Below are 20,233 nucleotides of genomic sequence, written 5' to 3'. Positions count from 1 at the left end.
AGACCAGGTGGGCGCGGAGCGCTGTCCTCGGCTTCGAGGTCCGATCGGAAAAGGCGCGGCGGGACTCTCCGTCCGCGCGGGCATCCCCGCAGTGCGCACCGCTCCCTTGTCCCCAACTTGAGTGGTGGGACTGAGCTGCACGAAGCTCTGATAGAACCACGCAGAGAAGAGCCCTAATCTTTTCTGGGAGAGAGGCGGCGGGGGGGTGGGGGGTTAGACTCAGTCACCCCCCCCCCCTCCCCCCAACACAGACACTCGTGCCCCTGCCCCGGGCGGGAGCTCTGTGGTCTTCTGGCTGTTTGGGTGCTCGCCCTCCCGGGTCGGCGGGAGCTCTGGGCTCAGTGCGCGACTTTCCTGGGATCCCGGGACTACGGAGTCGCGGCGCTGAGCACGCACCCCGAACTCCCCTCTCCCTGGGGTCAGGCAGTCCTGGGTTCTCCGAGCCGCCGGCCTCCCTCGGCGTCAAGCTCCCCCTGCTGCCTCCGGAGGGTCACCGCCGAGCAGAGGCCGCCCTCGGCCTCGGGCCTCGGTCGGTCAACCGCGCCGTCCCCGCCGCCATTAACTCGGGGGCTGGTGACTTTGAGATTTTCCACCCTCCTCCCAGCGTCAGCTTCACGGCTTCGGGGCCTTTTCCCGGGTAGCGCGCAAAGCAGCCCCGGCGACCTACGAGACGCCGCGTGAGCTCGCAGGCCTCCGCCGGGAGAGAACTTTGTGGGGACTCAGGCTCCGTCGCCTCCAACCCTCATGCCCGCACTCCCAGACTCCGGGGACCGGAGCTGGCGCCGGCGGAAGACCCCAGCGGGCTGTGTCCTGGGACGCCGCAGCACCGCTCCCCCTCTGTGGCGGCTTAGAGAGGCTGGGCTGGGCCTGGCTGGGCCTGGCTCCTCGAGAACCCGGGCCAGTGGGGGGGCTTGTCATCCCCAGGCTCTGGGAGAGACCCCGGCCACTTGCCACCCCCGCAAGTGGGAGGGGCGGACGTTCCAGGAGGTGGTGAGGTCCGAGTCGGGACGGCTCCAGGGCCGGCGGCTTGGGACGTGAAAGCCAGGCCCCTGCTCACCCTCTCACCAGCGCCAGCCACACGGCCCTGACCACTCCGAGCTCCTCGCTTCTCCCTCCTTAGCCTCGCGGCTGCGGACAGAGGTCCTTGCGCCACCCTCGCCCGCCAGGACCCGCTTGGGCGGGGAAGGACCTAGAAATTACCCCGCCCTGGAATTTCAGGTCTGAGACCTACAGGGAGACGAATTGGACAAGTTCGTGCCTTCACGCCCACTCCTGGTATTTTATTAACAAAAATCAAAACCAAAAACGCCTTGAAAATTTAATGAGACCTCCTTCCCGAAGAAGCTGCTCAGAGACAGCAAAAGGCTGGGGGACTGGGGGTTGGAGGGAGAAACGGTTCCCCGACGTGTTGTATGGAACGGAGTCAGCCGGGCGCAGAGTTCGTGAAGAGAGGGTGCCATTCTGTGCTACGGGTCCAGGCCCGGGTGCGAGTCCCCCTCGGGGAACAAACGCCCAGCCCTACAGCGCGCTCCACGTCTCTCTCCGGCTTTCTCCGGATCTGCCGCGGGATCCCCAGAGCTACGGCCGGCTGCTGCTGAAGCCTGAGCAAAGAGCGGCGTGTCCGCCAGGCGGCGCTGCGGAGCCCACCAGAGCGGGAAGGAGAAAAGGAACCCAGGCCGGTGCGCAGACCGCGGGCTGGGTGGTCATCCTGCCACCCTGAGCCTCCACCGTCGCAGGGCGGAGTGGTGTCCGGGAGTCCCCTCTCTGTAGCTCCTCGCTCGTCTCCTGCTGTGAACCATGTCCTCTGCGCCTCTCCACCTGCTCTAGCTTCTACTGTGTTCCTCTTGCTCTCTTTCTCTATCCCAGAGGAGTTGACGCAGATGTCATGGGCCCCTCCCCAACCACAAGCTCCCATTACCACCCTCCACGCTCCAACAGGTCACCTTGTCTGTCAAACCAAAGTGGTCCCCTAAGGCCTACCCCTTGCCACAGGCTGTCCACCTCTTTACTCTGCCCTGACAGAGATGGAGAAACTGAGGGTTAAGTCCTGGAAGTCAGTGGCAAGACCTGCAGAGAAAGCCCAAGACTCCCTCCATCCAAACACTGACCCCATCTGTACTTCCGGTGGTGTCACAGTGATCCCGGTGTCTTTGTGCAGGGTGTAAGCAGTAAGGAAAGGCAGATGAAAAAACCCCGCTAGTTGATGAACTCTCTGTGCTTTGGAAAATGTGAAAGCTTCCCAGAAGGTGAGGCTCATCTCTAGGAGACAATCTGGCATGATCTTCTGCACGTATTGGCTTAGGGTTCCTCACCCACTAAGGCTCTAGAGGCCTGGCTGTGTTCCGCGTGACTACAAAGCTCAGGTTGATCTGGCCACTCTGTTATAGACTATGTCCAGCCCATGTTATCCTGTATTATCTCATTTAAACTTTATAACAACTCCATGAGGTTAAAATCTTTGCCCCCCTTCTAGAGATGAGGAAACTGAGGCTCGACAGGGGAAGGATATTAGCTTGAAGTCACATAGCTAGTGAGTCATACAGTCTATGCAGAGATTCTCACCCTGGCTGTTCTCATTTGAGATGTTAAAGCATAACAATCGCTGGGAACCAGAGATTCTGATTCAGCGGGAGACAGTGTGGTGGACATAACTGTTGTTTGTGTTTTATTACTATTATTATTATTATTATTATTATATATTAATATATTATTATTATTTTACTTTTTATTATAGATTTGCAAACATACACAGAGGTAGAGAATGGTATAATAGACCCCGTAAACCCATCACCCAGCTTCAACAGTTATCAACTCATGGCCAATCTTGTTTCCCCTCTACCTCCTCCAACTCACCTCCCCCCACCATCCCCATTATTCTGAAGTGAATGCACACGTCATTTCACCTGCTCAGGTATTTGTCACTTCAACTGGGGTTTGAACCTATGCCAAGGCTGATTCCTAATCCAGGGCTCATCCTCCTGCCCTGCCTCAGCTGAGGCTCAATGCGATTTAAGGACACTGCTCAAGTTCAGTTAGTATGAAGCAGAGCTAGGATTTAAACTCATTTCTATGAAACCTGGAGCCCAAGTACTTCACCCTACCCTGTGCTGGGAATTCCTCAAAGTGTCAGAGATACTGAGCTCTTCTTGCCCAGTGTGACCCCAGGTTTGTCCTGGAGGTATCTGGCCTGCAAAAAGACTCTTAAACCCCTGGTGAGGCAGCCGCACCTCCCCCACAGCACAAGGGGCATTCTGAGAGTGAGAAAAACTTAGAACCACATGGTGAAGTGGAAAGAACACAAGTTTGGGGTCAGGTTGATAGAAATCGAACTTTTAGCTCTATCACTGGCTCAACTCTATGACTCAGTTTCTCTGAGCCTCAGTTTTCTCATCCATAAAATGGGGACAATACTAACCCAATGGGATTGTTGTGAGGTGCAAATAAAATAATGTGAAAATGCCTAACCTACTCTCTGGCCCATACTGACTCTTAGTAAAGACAGATTGCTTTCCTTCTTTCCTTCCAAAGTTTCCTTTTATTATAACCAGCCCTCCTGCTCAAGAATTAACTGTGGCTCTCTGTGGTCCACCAGCTCAAATTCTCAACTCCATCACCTGGCCATCAGAGTGCCTGTAATCAGGGCTCATCTTCTAATCTGGCCCCTCTTTGCCTGTCCCAATTTGTGTCTCTCCAGTCCTCACAATCCAGACCCTCTGCCAGCCAGTTAGTCCCCAACACCTTGGTCCATTGTGCTCATCATACACTCCTTCCCTGAAATGCCTTCCAAACTCCCCTTTCCTCAAGACTCATCTCTTCCAGGAAGCCCTCCAGGTTTCCCCCCCCCCCCACCACACACTGATCTTTCCCTCGAGTTGCTTTCCCTCCACACTTGCTGCAAAGGCAGAAGGTGAAAGTGTAAAAGCCATGGGACAAGGGGTGAGGATACTTGGGTTTGAGTGTTGACTCTTCACAGTTGTGTGACCATGGACAAGTCACTTACGGCCTCTGTGACACCTGCCTCCAAAACTGATATCAGACTACGCACACTTCGGGTGAGCAGCACATTTACCAACATAATAATGTTCATAAATAGCATGTTGTGTGCACTTACTTTCCAGGTACTCATCTAATCCTATTACCGTTGCTAGCCTCAGTTTAAGGTAGAGGAGCTGAGGGCTAGAGACAAGTAACACGTCTGTTCTCCAGAACCCAGTCCTTAATCACTGCACTATACTGTCCTGGTCCCTGTGCCTGGAATCTTTGTCCTCTGCATTCTTTTCCTAATTACCAGCAACTCAGAACTCCTGCTTTAAATTCTTTAACTCCTGCTTTTAAACGGAAGCCCACAGGCCCTTCCCATTGGACTCAGTGTCCTTCTCTTTGCTTCTGTAGCACCTGTCCATCCCATCATCATATCCCTTTACATTTTCCTGACAACCTGGACTCTGAGGCACTGGGGAGGATGGACTGTCTCCTATACCTATTTCTACTTTTGGCAAGTAGCATGCTATGTAGAACATAGTAAATGTTCAACAAATGTTAGACAGAAGGAGGGAAAGGGAAGGAAAGAAGAGTGGTAGGGAGAGAGGGGAAGACAGAGGAAGCCAAAAAATGAAAGACAGAAGGGAGGCAAGATGCAAAAGAATTGGGCCATCTTGGACAAGGTGATTCTTTCAAAAAGAGTAGGAGGAGAAATAGCAGTGGCCTTAGAGAAACTGTGACTGTCTTTGTCCATGGCACAAAACTCAGGGCTGAGCAAGCTTCTATGCATCAGCTAGACATTGTACTTGCTCACAATAACAAAGACCCTTAAATAGTGGCATGAAGAAGATAAATGTTCTCTTCTCTCAGCCTGGAGGTGGGCAGTCCAGGCTAAAAATGGCCCTCAGGGACCCATATCCTTCTGTCTGCAGCTTCCCCCAATCCGGAAGCTTTCATCCTCACAGCATCTCAGAGTCCAAGATGGCTGCTTGAGCACAGCCCCCATTATCTTATTCCAAGCAACACAAAGGAGGAGTGAAAAGAAAGGTAAAAGCGTCCCTCCATTTTAATGAGTCTTTCTGGAATCCACACACAACTCTTGAGCTCATACCTCATTGAGTAGAACTTACTCACATGGCAGACTTAGTTGCAGGGGAGGCTGGGAAATGTAATGTTTAGCTGAGCATACTGCTGCCTCAAATAAATTCAGGGTTCTGTTACTTAGGGGAGCTGGAGGGGTGGGAGCTGGGATAGAACATTAGCAGACCCCCCTGCAATCCACAGATGGGCTCACCTAGAACCAGGGTCAGAAGAGAGCTCTGTTGTTGGTGGCTTTTCAGGAAGTCACTGGGTGGAAACTTCTACCTCTAAACCACAGATTCTTGTTGATACAATGGGCAGGGGTGGTATGTCATAGCCCTCAAAAGTTGCAGTGTAAGTTTGGTGGGTTTTGTTCCTTTCAGGTGCCTAGAGTAGTATACTACAGTGATTTAGGGTAAAATTTGTCAAGAGTAATTTTCTCCCTCTAAAAAACTTAGGTTAGAGTCCTCTCTAACTTTGGTCCTGAACTCCACACACAACAAGCCAGGAAGTGATAGGGATGGTCTTTTAAATTAAATAAAATTTTTTAAAAAATGAACTAAAACAAAAAACAAGTGGCTGGAAGGTGAGAAGCATTGTAAACTTACCCGCCACTCCCTTCCATGTTGTTAATAAAAAACTGAATACAGCCTCCAACTCAAAACAGAAGCAGACCAATGCTAAATCAACTTTGTGCTAGCTAGCCTTACCTTAAATAATTACAGTGTAACTCCAGAAACCTAAAAGAAACAAAACACAACCAAGAGGAACACAAATGGTATCAAGGAATCATAGCAACACTCAAGGGAGTTTGAATCATACCTCCTGCAAAGCGGTGACTCTCAGGGCAAGAAGCTATGTTGGGTCCAGCAGGGCATGGGCAGGGAGAGTAGACTGGAGAAGGGAAGAGGACACTCTTGGAACGGCAGGGGTAAGGAGAAATCAGGAACGGGATGCATGTGTGTGAGCTTTACCATTGCCCTGTTTCTGGAAGCTTCCTCAGCCCTAGGTCTCAATAAAGGAAAGATACTTCAGAGTCCTTGCTAACGTCTTTACGGGTCTTTCTGTGACTCTGCCATTTTTCTTCCACACACTCTGCAAACATCCCCTCTCCCCCACATCCTCCAGAGGCAGTTCCTGTGGTGTGGGAATTCTACACCCTCCACATTACTCCTTCTTAAGCCTTTTGTGGGTTGAGGGAAGGATGCAGAAACCACAGCCTTTTTTTGAAAATCCGATAAAAGCTACAGCCCCTCTTTATAGAAATAAGTACACATACTCAACATTGGAAAAAATAATTTCAGGTTGTTCGTGGACCCGTGGATTTAAAATCCTCAGTCTTGAAGGAAATTCAAGATGAAATATAAAAAGACCATGCCTTTGGGAAATGCCCTGAGGAATTCTGGGTTTTCTGTTCTAAACTATTCTGACCGAGGCAACATTCCAACTACCCTGCGTGATTAACTGTAATAAATAACATTTATGTCAATCTACCACAGGCCAGTGTGCAACCTTCAGAAGAATTCTATGAAGTTGGCATCATAATTAGCCCCCACCTTATAGATGAGGAAACTGAGGCACAGAGTGGTAAAGTGACTTGACCAAGATCACACAGCCAGCAAGTGGCAGAACTGGGATTCTGTTATAGGCTGTTAGACTCCAGAGCCGTTATTTTTGTGCTTTTTACCACTGCATGGTGACCTTTACCCTCTCTTTACCTTTACCAAAGCCATGCACATCTGCTTTCTCCCCCAATACAGGTGTCAGGCCCCACCGAGTGGTGTGCTGGAATTAGTTCATACTGGCTCACAAGAACCAATTGTGCACATCTCTTCCCAGCTCCTCATTCTGGGGTGTTGTGTTGATTGCTTGAAATCAGCCATGGTGGGACTATTTACACAAAAGTAACTGGCAAACACTACAAATGAAGACTTCTTCTCCCAGAGAGCTGTTTGTCAAACATTCACCAGCACACCACTGGATCCACCTATGCCCGTCTCTACTTAGATGGCTGCAACTGATAGATCCAGCCGCTCAGGCCCTGAATCAGTGGGAAGCAGGGAGCTTCCTCCCTGCCAGTGAGGAGGATGTGGATAGTGTGTGTGGTAGTTAGGGAGAGGATAGCCTCCCTTTCTGACCCCACTGTATGTAGGCCATCTTTCAATGGCCCTTGGTACCTTCTATCTGCTAGCACCAAAGCCTGGTTATCTGGGAGTGTGGGTCCTTTTCTACACCAAAGTAGAATGACCACTGTGGGATGATGCTGCCAGCCCACCTGATATGGGGAGCCTTGGGTCCCCTAGCAGCCTCTACAGCCTGCTCAGTTCTAAACTCCCAACTTTGCATCCCTGGCTATTGATGCCAGCCAGCCAAATCTCGTTTGACCCTGTCTCTTAGGGGTGAGCCACCAGGGAGCTGGGCCCTCCCTCCAGCCCCACCAGACTTCTGCACTGCTCCCTCTCCTCCACCTTCTTGGAGCACCCAGCAAACTGCCCAGCTGGGGCCCAGCTAGTCCTGACAATGCATATTCTCTAACTTTTGTCCATAGGGAAACCCATTCTGACAGCAAGGATTCCAGTGGGCCAGGCCTAGAGCGGCAGGTGCCTTGGTGCTCTCTCACCAGGCAGAGTCTCAGGCCATAGGAAAGATACTGAATGATGATGATGATGGCGACGACGATGATGATTATCCTTTAGTAAGCACTTTCCTTATGCCAAGAGCTTTATATATCTTTATATATCCCCACAAGGTCTCTAGGAGATAAGTACTATATTAATCTTATGTTATAAAAGAAAAACTGAGATTCAGAGAAGTTGGTATCATGCCTGAAGTCACACAGCTAATAAGTGGTGGGCTGAAATTCAAGGCCAAAGCTGTTTCACTCCAGAGCCCATGCCTATAAAACCTATGTACTTCAATTCCCAGGTACCACTCTCGGAGCTGCTCCTTCCCCAGTTCCCAGGGAAATGTGAGAAGGGCAGCCCCTCATGCCCCTCTCCTTAGTGTTCCTTGGAGAGGTCCCCCAGGCAAGAGGGAAGACAACCTTGCTCACTTATGGCAAGACCACTGCCCAGTCAGAGTTGTGATGCTCCAGACAGGGAAACTGAGTGTTTTCACTGGCAAGCATATAATGAGCTCTTGCTGTATACAGGGCATTCTCTTTGGCATGAAGGCAGTGGAAAGATGACCAGGAAATGGTGTCTGCCTTTAAACCACATACTATCTAGTCTAGCAGGTCATGGAAACAACTGTTGCATTAAGGTGGGCTCTGAGAAAGCCTATCATAGTGGAGGCACTGGATTAATTCCCATAAGAGGATGTGGAAATCACTGGGAGGAGGGAACATTTCATCTGGACGTGGGTAATACATAGGCATTCGGTAGGTGAAAAAAATGAGGAATTTGGAAATAAGGAGAAGGGACCAGCAGGATCAGGCACGGGGTGGGGGGACAGGCCATGAGTGTGGGTGAGAATATGGTGGGAATAGATGGTATCTTGCTCTTTGATAAACAGTGGGGAGCCATCAAAGGTCTTAGAGCAGAGGTATACCATTATGGCATGGAACAGTGAGCGACTGGAGATGAAGGGACCATTCAGAGGTCAGATGGTTGAGACAGGAGAAGGTGAGAGCTGGAAGCAGAGGAGAGGCTACAAGACAGGCAAAGCAAGAGCAGTTTCAGGGGACAGTGAGGAAGTAGAATGGACTGGACTCAGTGATGGGCAGGGACTAGGAAGGAGAGAGGGAAGGCAGATATAGCCCTGAGGTCCTCAGCCTATGGTCCTTAGCTACACTGCTGGAGCCAAGAAACCCCCAAATACAGTGACTTCAATCCGACAGAAGTTTCTCTCAGGTCTCTGTTGTCTATGCTGCTGAGACTGCTCTGCTGTGTGATGTCATTTAGGGACCCGAGTTCCTTCCATCTTGGTGTTCCTTCATCCCCTAGGGTATTGTGCTCATCAGGGTGATCAAATATGGGCACTACTCCCATCCATGGAAAAGGGGAAAGGGACGAAGTCCAGGGCAAGTGATGTCCTTCTGAAGAAGTAAGGAAGAAGTCACTCATAGTGACCTGGCCACATGCAGCTGCAAGGGAGGCTGTAACATGTAGTTTCTGCTCCAGTGGCCACAGAAGGATAACCAAGAGTCTGCCACATCTGGGCACCTGGGAGGAATTCTGAGGGACAGTAGGCTTTTGCAGAGAAATACACAGTGTGGATTTTGTACAGGTTGAGTTTCCGATGCTTGCAGCAGATCAGGGCTGGAGATGTAAATCTGTGAGTTGGAAGCACAGAAAAGAGAGTCAAAACTTGGGGGGTGAGGGATATGTACCCATGGAGAGAAAATCAAAGAACAAAATTGGACTAAGGGTGGAAACTCTTGAGGAAGGCTTATGAGGAATAGTCATTTTGTCTCTAATATTTTCCAAAGTTAGTTGCATCAATATGTCCCATCCCATGGACTCCTCTTATATTATGAAGTTGGCACTTTTCCATCAGCAGGTGGGGTTCACGTGCCTTCCCCTTGAATCTGGGCAGGCCTGTGATCAGAGCAGAAGTGATGCCAATGACTTCCAAGGCTATCGGGATGGGCAACTGCCTCCCCTAGGAATGCTCACCATTGAAACCCCATGCTCTGAGGAAGCCACACGGTCACACAGACAGGCATGCTCAGGTGTTCCAGTGACAGCCCCAGCTGAAGTCACAGCCAAAGGTAGCACCAACTGCAGCATGGAGTGACAAGACTCCAAAGATTCAGGCCGCCAGCTTTTGGGCTGTCCCAGCCGACCATGAGTGGAGTAGAGGCAAGCCCTCCCCACACAGCCCCGCCCAAATTGTCGATACGTGAACAAAATAAATATCATTATTGTTTTAAGCCACTACATTTTGGAGTCCTTTTCTTTATAACAATAGGTAACCGATACAGGCCAGAATCCCTTTTACCTTCCCTGGAGAATGCCCCAAACCATACAGAACACAATCCTTTATCTGGGTTCCTAGCCCCTAGCTCAAAGCTTTGACCAGGCTTTGGACCCCTCAGGATGGTTGCCTCTCTGACCCCCTCAGGCTGAGCCCTTGGCTTGGACTCACAGTCCACCCCACAAAGGACATTCCCAGGCAGCATCCCTTCTCTGTCTCCATCCCCAGAGGGCCACGATGTCAGTGTGGCAGAGAAGTTGAAACAAAGATGGAGTCTCCAAACATAGGGGACAGAAAAGTTTCTGTGTTCCCTTTTATTTATTTTTTTTCTTTAAATGTTTTTATTTACTTTCGAGAGAGCAGGGGAGGGGCAGAGAGAGAGGGAGACAGAGAATCCAAAGCAGGCTCTATGCTGTCAGCATGGAGCCAGAGGTGGGGCTTGAACCCACGAACTGCGAAATCATGACCTGAGCCAAGGTCAGACACTGAACCAACTGAGCCACCCAGGCTCAGTCTCATTTATATATTCACTTCCCCTGAATTACAGCAGAAGTGATGCCATATGACTTCCCTGCACAGGGAACAAGTGTCGAACTTGGAGAGACAGAGAGATGAGGATCACAGAGGAAGCCTCTGTGACCAAGAGGCAGACACAGGAGACCAGGGATGGGGAGATGGTCAGACACACAACATCCTGCAGGACAAGATACCTCAGAGGGGGCATGGCTCCAGTGCCAGGAGCCCCCAAAAAAGCAGTAGGGAGTGGTCTTTGGTAGGGGGTGGATATGGCTGCACAGCCAGAGCATTATTGGGATACATTGTGAAATGGTTACCATAATCAGGCTAATTAACACATCCTTCACCTCACATGGTTATCGTGTGTGTGTGTGTGTGTGTGTGTGTGTGTGTGTGTTGAAAACATCAAAGATATACTCTTATGGCAAACTGCAAGTATACAATACAGTATTATTAACCACAATCACCATGCTGTACATTAGATTCCCAGACCTTACTCATTTTATAACCTTATACCTTTTGACACCAACATCTCCCCCATTGCCCCACAACCCCAGCCCCAGGCAACCACCATAACCATCATTCTACTCTTTGCTTCTATGAGTGTGACTATTTTAAGTGCATTATATATGTCATATAATGTAATATTTGTTCCTCTCTCTGACTTATTTCACTTAGCATAATGGCCTCCAGGTTTGTCCATATTGTTGCAAATGGTGAGATGACAGGATTTCCTTCTTTTTTATGGCTGAATGTTATTCCTCTGTGTGTGTGTGTGTGTGTGTGTGTGTGTGTGTGTGTGTGTGTGTTTCTTTATCCCTTCATCCATCCATGGACACATGGATCCATGTAAATTGATTCCACATCTTGGCTGCTGTGAGTAATGCTGCAATGAAGCTGGGTGTATAGACATCTTTTAGAGATACTGATTTCATTTCCTTCAACCCAGACGTAAGATTGCTGGATCATATGGTGGTTCTATTTGTAATTTTTTGGGGAAACTCCACATTGTCTTCCCTAATGACTACCAATTTCCATTGCCAGCAAGAGTGCACAAGGGTTCTTTTTTTCTCCACAGCCTCACCAATACTTGTTCTCTTCTCTTTTTGATACTAGCCATTCTAACAGGTGGGAGGTGATATTTCACTGTGGTTTTGATTTGCATTTCCCTCATGATGAGTGATGTGAAGCACTTTTCATGTACCTGTTGGCCATCTGTAAAGTCTTCTCTGGAAAAATGTCTATTCAGGTCCCCTTCCCATTTTTAAATGGGTTATTTGTTTTTCTGCTACTTAGTGGTATGATTTCCTTACATATTTTGCATACTAACCTCTTATCAGACATATGGTTTGCAAATATTTTCTCCCATTCTGTAAGTTGCCTTTTCATTTTACTGATTGTTTCCTTTGCTGTACAGAAATTTCTAGTTTATGTAATCTTACTTGTCTATTTTTTGCGTTTCTTCCCTTTTATTGCTTTTGGTGTCAAATCCCCAAAAATCATTGCCAATACTAATGTCAAGGAGATTTTTCCTTACCTTTTCTCCTAGGAGTTTTATGGTGTCAGACTTTATGCTTAAGTCTTTAATTTTTGTGTATAGTGTAAGATAAGGGTATGTCTATTTCTTGGGGGTTTATCCCTATGCCTGACATTAAATTCTATACATCCTGAGACTGTGGCCAAAGTATCGTCATCTGTGCACCCTGACGGTTCAGTACTAGGACCAATGCCTGCAAGGCAAGGGTCTGGCCATTGATCAAATAGCCAGCATGCTGATTGACTGATACATCAATTAACACCTGACAGGTTGCTTTATTAGCGATTGAAGGACAGAATAGCAGCTTGGCTGGCTAAGGACAGGGTTTGCCTCCTACATATCTTTATCCCAACCAACACTTAGCACAAGGCCTGGCTCAGAGTAGAGGCTCAATAAATGGCTGCTATATTAGTCATATGGCTCACAAGCATCAAGTGATGCTGGGAAATGTAGTCTTTATTTTATTAAAATCAGTTACAAATCAGGGTTCCAGTACAGGAAAAACAGGAATGGAGACTGGAGGGTCACTAGTGACCTCTGCTATGAGGACACATTAATGAGTCTGGTTAAGGGATGCAGATACTTGAGGGCCACGTATCCAGTTCAGAAGTGAAATTGCATGGAGCTTTGGAATTCTGGAGTTACCTCTTGTACAGAACTTTTAGAGAGCCACAATTTCTCCCCTGTATTCTTTACTGTCCTAGGGAGGTGCTGAGCTGAGAAGCAGAGAGAGGTTACCTTTGCTCTTTGAAATTACTGCTTTCTGTTTTCAAACCCTGCTCTTGAGGAAGTGTATACCGTCTTATATGTTCTTTGATTGTGCTCATCACAAAATCTTACTAAAGTACCCATTTGAGACCTGGCCTCAGTGCTCCTGATTACTATTCATCCTAAATTATTTGCAGGAAACACCTATTCACGTCACAGGCTTCAATTCAGGACTAAGAGACCAAAGGCCTAAAAATTGTCCCTTCTTGCCTCTTTGCTGAAATGGCCTCACCCTGAGCCAAATGGCAAGCTCAGTGTATAGGTACTGTGCCAAGCTCTGGGCTCCCTTGCCTGGGTTCAAATTCTAGCCCTGTCACCAGCTGGCTGTGTGACCTTGGGCACATCACTAAACCTCCCCAAGCCTTGGTTTCCTCATCTATAACGTAGGATAAGAATAATAATGCCAACCTCAACCACAGAATTGTGTTGGTGGTGAGAACAGGACCCGGCAGTAGTTAAGAACTCAGAATCTCTTGGGTGTTATTAGAAATGTAGACAATCATTTCAGGCCCATGTGTGCTGCCTCCCCAGCTTTTTAGCAGGAAACAACCCTGTCTTTTCCATCTCATGTGCCTCCTCTCTCTTTCCTAGGCACAGAGGATCTTACGGCCAGTTCAGTCTGGCATGGAGTTGGTATGGAGAGAACAGGTCTGTGGTTTACACACTTTTCTGACCCAGGGGCCGGCATTCTCCTTTCTTCCTTCCGCTTTGGCTGCAACCCACCCAGAGGTGCCGAGGTGGCCAGTGCTGTGTTGTGGGTGTGTGGTGCCCACCTCCTCCCAACTCCACTTCGAAGAAGCATGGTGGGGTTGAGGACCTCCTACACACCTTGCATTCAGATCGCCCCTCTCCCAGAGCAAAGGATAAAGGGGTGAAAATAAAATTTGCTTCCAAGCTTCCCTCTGGTTACTGGAGTGTCACTTTTCTGCGTATTTATGGTAATCATCCCTGCAACAAAAACAGTGACTTCACTGTCTAAATAATAAGGCAATTTGTTACAGCTAATTACTCAAGGACTTCCTTAATCTCAATTAAAAGATCCGAGAGGATTCCTGCCCCCTCTCATTCCAGTGTTCCTGAAGATCCCCCTAATGTATTCTGGATCACAGATTAGTGGGGACCCAAGAATGGTCCTTGCTGGGCAGAACTGCTAAAATCCATCCCAGCAACGTGAAGCAGTGATTTATTGTGACATGGAATGTGGGACATTTCCCCAGCTTTTGTGATTGTGGTAATGAAGCTGTAAACCAAATAGCATGAAATGAGGCAAGGCCTTACAATTTAATCAGCTCGTAAACAGATCTACTGCATCAAGCAAATGACATTATTATCCATCCGAAGTAAATCATGCTAATCTCGGGAGATAAAATCAACATCGTTAATGGTCACATGTCATATTCATCAACACTAAACCATCCCCTTTGACAGATTAATCCTAACTACAGCTCCCAGGATGTATGGTAATAGGGCTTGTAGCATGCATTTCACTCCGTGCCAGGCTAACCAGCACTCTTAGGCTGCTATTACAAATAATTTTTTTATTGATTTACATATTTTAAAATGCATTTAAGGTGAGGCACCATTAAAAACCCTGTCACCCACCCATATTTCTTCCCTACATTCCCAGACTTTATTAATAGGAACGGGAAGACAAACGCAGTAAGCCTTATAAATACTTTGTTTAGGGCACTGTTAGGGGTAATTAAGATGGGGACTGGGTTGTTTTTTTTTTTTTTTTTTGCGGGGAGGAGGGACAGGTGAGGAGCAGAAGGGTGAGAGAAAGAAAGGACCCTCTTGTGGTTCAGGGACAAATGGAAATCGCAGCATTATTTGCTTCCCGTTTTCCCTAGAGGTGTCAGGAAGAGGGGGAGTAAATTCTCCCCCAGATCTGCTCACAGAGCCTTCCCTCTCCCCCCATCTCTCACATCCTACCTCCACCCCGTCAACTCAGCCTCATGGTACGTGCATCTGTGCCTGCGTTTCGGTCATTGTATCCTGCCTGCTGACTTCAGACACCAAATGTATTTATTTATCATGAGGCTGACCTAGGATGAATGCTCCTGGAAAAGTGTCCACTATTCAAAGTGTCACTTCCCCTCAACAGGCCGTGCATTATATTGACAGGCATACTTTCAGAGGTCTCTGAATGACGAGGATGGATGGAGTGCTGCCAGAGCAGCTGACATCGCCGCCCGGGCTGAGTGGGTGAGTGAGTGAGTGAGTGGGTGCCCGAATTATCTACACCCTTGCCAAGGAGCACAGAAGCAGTGGCAGTCAGGACTGTGACAGGAAATGCAACAGGGAGACCTTGCAGGCCTGCATTTCTCAGTGGCAGGTAGATAGCAACCCACCTTATCCTAGCCAACCTTCCAAGGGGCACATTTGAGGGTCTTCTTGTCCACCTGTAGGTGGCAGGTGGGAAAGAGGCTGTTATTCTCCTGAGGGGAGGGGGGTCCTAGGACCACCACTTTTAGCCATGCATTGCACAAGGGAATTCTTGGGAATTATTCAGTGCAGCAACTATGAGGCCACCATGAGCCTGCCCACATCACCCTGGATAAGAAATCCAAAAAATAGAAGGATTTTGGAAGAAAATGTACTAGAATCAAGCTATTCAACTCAATTAGAGCCCTTCTTTTGATGCACTGAAAAGACCCCACCTCAACTTAAGTGCACTGAGGTAAGACTCAGACATTGCCAGATCCCCCAAAGCATGTATCACATAGATCTCCTCCTACTGTGGTTTATTTCAGAGGAGGGAGGTGGTATTTGATAGATACAACAGGAGCCTGAAAAACTGCCCAGCCCAGGTCTGTTTTATAAAATTGTATGTATCGATTAGACCACTAATGAAATGATGCAGTGTAAATTAACTTCAGGGTTTAGGTGGCACCAAGTTCAAGTGATTGGAACCCGCTGAGCTATAAGAATCTCTAAAGATTTTGTGTCCAGAGTTTTCCAGGATCCCTGCTGAGGGCTCTGGATGTTGTGCTCTGCTTTCTGGGGGCCAGGCAGGCCAATGACAGGCCTTTCCCTACAGCGGTCTGGTCTGAGTGCGCATGGTTTAGAGCAGTGGTTCATAAACTTTAGCATGAGTCACAAGTACCTGGGGGCTTGTTAAAACACAGATTGCTGCCCCCGCCCCCCTGCCGAGTTTCTTATTCAGTAGGTCTGAGGTAGGGCCAGAGAATTTGCATATCTAGGCATTTCTCATGGGGTACTGATGTTGCTGGTCCTGGGACCACAGTTTGAAAAACAGAGCTTTGGGGCAGGAACACCTATGCTAGGAGGGGCAGAGGGGGCAGGGGTAGAGGTGGAGGTGGGGAGCTTTAGGCTCCCAGGAGTGGGTTAGAAGCCCAGAGTTGGGTCATGGCAGGCAGCTGGGGCCAGAAACAGGAGGTGAAGTCAGAAATGGGACTTTCACATCTCTGAGGGCTTTCCTGTTCTATGTTTCTGTGAACCTGAGAGTACAAATGAGCAAAGCAGACAGGTCAACTCTGACAGGTCAGAGTTCAGAAGGCCAGAGGTCAAAACTGAAAGTAGCAAGTGTCCTAAAGGGGAGAGATGGCTTGATTGTAGCCCAAGCCCCAACTCTGACATACTCTGTTGCCCACAGTCCATCCCTTTCCCTCTCTGGTCTTCCCCTCTCTTGCCACCTCTGTGAAGAGAAAGTATTGCACTAGATTTCCTCCCAAATCTTCACAATTTCTGATAGGTGTGAGGTTATGCCAGTGTTTCCCAAACAGTCGTCTGTTCAATCCTTGCTCTCCTTGAAAAATGAGTTCCATGATCAGGTCAGTTTGAAAAACTTTTCAAAACATAAGCCCCTCTTGGATTTATAATTTATACTTGCATATTAAAGGCTCTTCAGGAAGTCAGGAAACCTATTTAACTTTGTTTAATCCAGCATGTCCCAAATTTATTTAACAACAGAACCCACTTTCCACTTAACACCCATTAGCACCCCTAACGCCTATTAGCACTAGAGAACACACTCTGAGAAACATTGGCCAATGCCAAGGGCTGAGGTGAGAGGCAAATAAATATGTCAGCATCTGAAGATGTCTTTTCCCTGAAGGTGCCCGAAGGTGCAGGCCACTTCCCCTCGGCTCCCGGCACCTTGGTGCCTTGCTACATTCAGCAAACATCAATTGAGTACCTGCCACATGCCAGGGACTGAGCTGGACACTTAGCTAAGGGACAGCTCCTGCCCTCAAGGAGCTGGCTGGCTGGGATAGCAGGGGAGAGCCTAGGTACTTCTTTGGCCTGGCAGGGAACTTCAGAGATTCTAGCCATGCTAGGGACCTTTTGCCCCTCCTTTTCCATGACTGACATCAATCTGTCATTGGTTTCATTAGTGGGCTTGCTCTGTTTAGTCTCACCTGCCTGTAAAGCATACAAACATGTTCACTCATTCATTTAACAAAACTATATCAAGAATCTATTTCATGCTAGGTACCATTGTGGGATATAGCTGAGAACAAAACAGGCAAAAATCCCTGTCCTTGTGGAGTCTATATTTCAAAAGAGTAAGATAGGCAGTGAATTAATGAAATACATGGCATGTCAGATGGTAACAAGTGCTAAAGTGGAGAGGGATAGACAGTGGTGAGGGACTTCTGCTATTTTAAATGAAGATGGGGATGTTTCATTCACCTTTGTGTAACAACCTGAAAATGTGAGAGAATGAGTCAGATGGAAGAATATCTAAAGAGAGAGCAGCAAGTGCAAAGGCCCTGGGGTAGGGTATGCCTAGTGCTAGGAGACCAATATGGCTGGAGAAAATGAGAGAAGATGAGTAGTAGAAAAGGGTCAAAAAGATAATAGGGGTCATAGTGTTGGGCACTGAGTGGGATGGGAAATATTTTGAGCAGAAAACAAGATATAATATGATTTATCTTTTAATAGGACTTAATATGACTTAGAATTCAGCATATACAAAGTCCCTGTGGAGAGCCAAAGAAGGCAATATGAGTTCACAAAGCTACTTTCCTGGTTGGCGGAGGTGGGCAGGTCGTGTTGCCCTTCTGCTGATGGCCTCACCAAGCCTGATATGAAAGGGTAGAAAGGGTGTGGGATAGATGGTGAGGGGCAGGAAGCTCTGAAACCCAAACTGTTTTACATATGTATAACATTTCTATGTTGTGCCAAACACTGCTGGAGGCCCATTTACTTAGATCCTCTTTGTGAACTTTTTTTTTTTTAGTTTATTTATTTTGAGAGAAACAGGAACAGCACAAGCAGAGGAGGGGCAGAGAGAGGAGAGAGAAAATCTCAAGCACGTTCCACACCTGCAATGCAGAGCCTGACGTGGGGTTTGAACTCACCAAACTGTGAGACCATGACCTGAGCTGAAACCAAGAGTCCTTCACTTAACCAACTGAGCCACCCAAGTGCTCCATCTCTGTGAACTTTTAACTAACCTTGTTGGGCAGGAAATTCCTTGATCTGCATTTGAAAACTCTGAGTCAGAGGAGTTAACAGGCTTGCCCAGCCACACAGCTCACCAGTGGCAGAACCCAGGGCTTCCCAAGCTTCTTTCCAGTGCTCTTTCCTCAGCCTCACAGTGTCTAGTGTTGGGAATGGTGTCTGGAGCTCCATCGCTCTCCAAGGCAGCACTTTCCTAACAGGTGAGCAACCACAGCCCTTGATGCTCACTCCAGATATCCTGTAGGTACCCAGAGTCTGCAAGGTGAGTGTCTTAGATTGGAAATAGATACTGAGGTCATGGACAGTTGCATGTGGAAGGTTTACTGGGGAGTGCTCTCAGGAGATACACCTGTAAGGAAACCAGGAAAACAGGGATGCGATGAGTGGAAAATTGGCCTCAAATGTGGTTGCAGTAGAGACCTCAGCCCCCAAGAACAGCAGATTGGTGCAGAGGCTCCTGGAGACACAGGGATGGACACGTGATCCAAGTGGGGCCAATTGCAGTTGGCCCCAGAAACAAGGGGCGGAGTACTGAGAAAGAAGTCAGTCTGGCTCTGGGTGTCAAATCAAGGCCAACTAATCCAGAAGCAGTGGTGTCCAGCCATCCAGACTGAGGAGCTGGAAAAGATGTTTGGCGATGAGATAAAAGACCTAGGCAGGTGCAGAGAGAGTAGACGGAGGTAGCCCCTTCCTGAAGCCCTGCAGAGCTCCAGGCCTTTGTTGATCCACATCCCAGCCCTTAGATGGAGACTGTGGACCAGGGTTGCTGATTCAGCTTCTCCAAGAGGAAGCTTAGAGTTCTGTGGATACCACCTCTGCTCCTCCCAGCTGGCCCCAATCCTCTTGCCATACCCACCTCTGACCCTCCCACTTGCCCATTTTCTAATCCTGGGAGTGAGATATTCTCTCTGATGGTTATCTTTTCTTTCCCTGGGTCCTTTTCCCTAAGCTTTTGAAAGCCAAAAGCCAGGATGAGCCTTTGTTTCTTTCAGCTGTCCCATCTCTTCCCTGAGGCCCCCAGCATAGAACAGAATAGCTCAAATGGAGAGGTGGGGTGGGGAGAGACAAAGAGAAGGACATAGCCAGAACTGTTAAAAATTAATAGTTCAAACATATTATCATACCATGAAACAACAGCAATTTTTAAATGTGCTTTTTTCAGAAGCAGAGCGGCCCCTGGACTATGCTATAAGCACCTTCCCAGGCAAGCATCAGTGAGTGCTCTGTGAGGCCGGAATGTTAATGTCAAGATCATTCATTCATTTGTGTGCCAGAATAGACAGCCAACTGCTTCCTCAAGAAAAATGCTTGTCTTGCTTGCAGATTCTTTTCTGGCCCACTGCCCAACAGAGGTAGGGTCGCCATTCATTTGGATAAGTCTTGATTAGGCCTCTTAATTTTCATAAAAGGCAGTCAACCAGACAGTCCCCTAGATTGACTTAAAATGTTGGGTTTTTTTAATTATTATTATAAAAGAAATACCTACTTATTAAAAAAATGTTGCAAAAATGATTAACTTGAAAGTGAAAGTCTGCTGTAATCTTACCTTCCAAAGGCAGCCCCTCTTAGACATTTGATCTATATTTATCCAGACTTTTCCTTCCTATCTTACTTTTTCTGTAAAACTGATCTGCTTCATTCTTCCTAACAAAACTGCATTGTTTCTTGATTTGCTTTTTTTTAAATTATTTTTTACATCCAAAAGTAACACATAACTGTAGTAAGCAGGGTTTAGCTAAACTATAAAATTCCCTCTCCCCCAAGGTGACATACTGTCACCAATTTCTTATGTATCCTTCCAGAAATTTTCTATGTCCATATATTATGTGATTATTTAATTTTTTTAATATGTAGTTATTTTTGAGAGAGAGAGAGCTGAGGAGGGGCAGAGAGAGAGGGAGACACAGAATCCCAAGCAGGCTCCAGGCTCCGAGCTGTCAGCACAGAGCCCACCGCGGGGCTTGAACCCATGAACCGTGAGATCATGACCTGAGCCGAAGTTGG

This window comes from Acinonyx jubatus, chromosome D2, assembly GCF_027475565.1.
Source record: "Acinonyx jubatus isolate Ajub_Pintada_27869175 chromosome D2, VMU_Ajub_asm_v1.0, whole genome shotgun sequence".
Taxonomy (NCBI): Eukaryota; Metazoa; Chordata; class Mammalia; order Carnivora; family Felidae; genus Acinonyx; species Acinonyx jubatus.
The sequence above is the reverse complement of the archived record's forward strand: the minus strand, read 5'-3'. Positions refer to the sequence as shown.